Below are 3325 nucleotides of genomic sequence, written 5' to 3' on the forward strand. Positions count from 1 at the left end.
TGAAACTCATCCTTATATGAAAGCTGGAGGTACTTTTTTAGCTTACTTTGTTTTTTCTAATGGTAGTAAATTTAATGTGGCTGATTTTCTGCTCCAGTTTCTATATGTATTTGTTCTATAAGCAGAAAATACAGCAAACTAACTTAAAGTTGATGCTATTTTGGAACTGCCTTTTAAGTCACCATATTGAATTTTACTTAATTTTAAGTAGTGTTCTTAAATTGTATCATTCAAAAGTCTCAGTAATTTGATAAACCTAAATCTATTAACTAAATTGATTTTATTTTCAGAAAATGTAATTTCAAATCTCATACATGAATGCAGCTCTCAAAAAATACATCATAAAAAAGCAGTTTAGTGTTGCCTGAATCTGATTTATTTCGAGTAAGCCTTGTGGGTATGGAAAATCAATTAGAATGAAAGTGTGTGCTCACAAATTTCATGTGATCTGAAGGAAATTTGTTGCACACAAATTGTCTTGAAGGGATAAATACATGTTTATACAATAAGCACAATTGAAAATTAGGAGATATGATGTTGTTTATCTCTTGAAAATAATATATTCAATATACAATCTGCCTATAATGTAAGAACCTGAGAGTATACTAGACCATCTAATGATGAATTTTAATGTCATTTAATTTCCTTCCAAATTTGGTAATGGAAATCAAACACAATTCAAGTCAAGAGGTATTGATTTAACAACTACTACTTTCTATTCAATAACTACTATTTTGCAAGACACTTCATAAATACAAGACACTCTTTAAACATGTAATTTCATACAGACACAGGTTTTGATACAACCCATATCTGTTTAGACCTTTCTATGTGTTAGCTCTATATTCTGTATTGGGAATAGTATATAGAGCAGGAACTATACGTTCCCTATCCTTGTAGAATTTATAATCTGGAATTTTTTCTCCTTCAAAGAGCTTCCATTTTAATAGTGAAGGCTAAAGATTAAAGAAAAGAAATTTAAAAGACTAGAAAATATCAAATAAAAATTTAGGTATGGAGTAAGACATTTATTGGCCATGGCGGTTCAGTGGTGGAATTCTTGCCTTTCATGTGGGAGACTCAGGTTCAGCTCCCAGCCAATATACCTCATGCACAGTCAGCACCCATCTGTCAGTGGAAGCTTGAGTGTTGCTATGATGCTGAACATGTTTCAGTGGAGCTTCCAGACTAAGATGGATAGAAAGAAAGTCCTGGCTATCTACGTCAGAAAATCAATCAATGAAAACCCTATGGATTACAACAGTCTGAAACTCAACCAGTCATGAGGATGGTGCAGATCTAAGCAGCATTTTGTTCCACTGTGCATGGGATCACCATGAACTGGGGGCCAATGGACTACATAGCAACTAACAACAACAAATCCTTTCATGATTTAATTTTTGAATCATAGTAAATATGTAATATGACACGTCTTTTGTCAGTTGGAGCCCTGCTGGCACAGTGGTTAAGAGCTCAGCTGCTAACCAAAAAGTCCTCAGTTTAACTCCATCGGCCACTCCTTGGAAACCCTGTGGAGCAGTTCTCCTCTGTCCCATAGGGTCACTGTGAGTTGGAATTGACACAATGTCAAATGGGCTCAGTTTTTGGGTTTTTGTCAATTAACATACATTTAAGTTGTCATAATGATAAACTTTTTTCCTACTTTCAGATTAACTAATAGCAAATGAATGTAGCAAACCATTGACTTTATTTACTTGTACAAGATTTATATGAATTTGCCTTTGATATTTCATTTGAAATGCTGTAAGTGAACTGTCTGAAAAACAGTTGTAATGCTTAGAGTTGTAAGGCTTAAATGAACAGACTTAAACCACTGATTTTTGCTGTCTTATAATCTCAGAAAGTTAGCTCGTTAATATGTCATTCTCTTTTGAGCATTTGTGCTATATATATTATATATATAGTACATATATAATGCATAGTACATATGATGTACTTTTATACTATATTATGATATTCATCGGGGAACAATTATACAAATATTATGTGACATTTATTTAATATTACATATAAAATTCTCTACAAATCCACTAAACCAGTACTTCTCAAACATTAAAATGCACACAGATCACCAGGGGATCTTTTTAAAATGCAAATTCCTGGGCTCCACTTCCACAAATTCTTATCCAGTAGGTTAAGAGGCAACACATTAGTTTGTAATTCTAACTCCCAGATAATACTAATACATAGACCACCATCTGAGTAGTATTTAATTAGATGGGAAACTCTTCATTAAATTATAATCTCCTTGGGAGCCTGGTCCACTGGTATTTTTCCTCCCTAAACTTCATGTTTTATCCAAGAAGAACCTCTCAGATATAGGAAAAACTTAAGTCAAGATTATGTCAGTAGCTACAAGACCAAATCTAAGAAATCATACGTAATGAGATATATACCTTGCTGGTAAGAAAAGCATAACCGGAGACATTAGTGTAGTCATTTTCGTTAAGCTCAAATTTGTACTTCCTCATTATTAGGCACAGTAATTTAAAAAAAAAAATTCAAAATCTAGACTTACAGTCACCAGGAGAATTTTAACGGTGTTACTGAAGGAATATTGAGTAATTACACAATGCAAGAGGTAGTCTCTGCTCGAATTTCTGGAACAAAGTGACTTTAAGAATGAACTTAGATGTTTGATCTCACAATCAGTAATGAGGATATTTTTAAAAAGATAGGTGGGAAACACAGAGAGACTGGCATATGGCCCTTCTTGTTATTTTGTAAAGTGTGCAGTGAGGATTTTGCCGACTGTTCTGGAGGGAAGCAGTTGCCCATAAAACTTATTTGAAGGAGACAGTACTTATAGACTATATATTAAAAAAAAAAATTAGTGCAAAAACAAAGCACATAAAAATATGAATATTCATATGATTCTTGAAGCAAACAGCTGGCTAGATAAGAATATAGTTAGTTTCTCAAAAGTGAATTTATACCAAACCATAGTCTACTATTTTCTTGACCATCATGATACAGTTCTGAGTGACTCTTTAGTGAGGAGGAAATAGATGTTTATAACAGAAGCTGGTAAATATTCTTTACAGTTAGTTGTAAATAATTATGTAGAAAATGCATTTTGTTCTCAATTTAAGAATGGGTTTATCCATTCTTGGTAAGACTTTTCAACATCAGAATTCTTTAGAACTTTCAGACATTATTTTGCATTTTGTTCAGAGGATTGTACATTACAATTATAATCAAGATTCCAGGATCCAGAGTGAACAATACAGTTAAAAGCACATCATATAGAATTCTGTATTAACAAGGCTTATTCCTCTGGGTGAGCTGCAACTTATGAATCACT

Source organism: Trichechus manatus, unplaced genomic scaffold (genome assembly GCF_000243295.1).
Source record: "Trichechus manatus latirostris isolate Lorelei unplaced genomic scaffold, TriManLat1.0 scaffold00158, whole genome shotgun sequence".
NCBI lineage: Eukaryota > Metazoa > Chordata > Mammalia > Sirenia > Trichechidae > Trichechus > Trichechus manatus.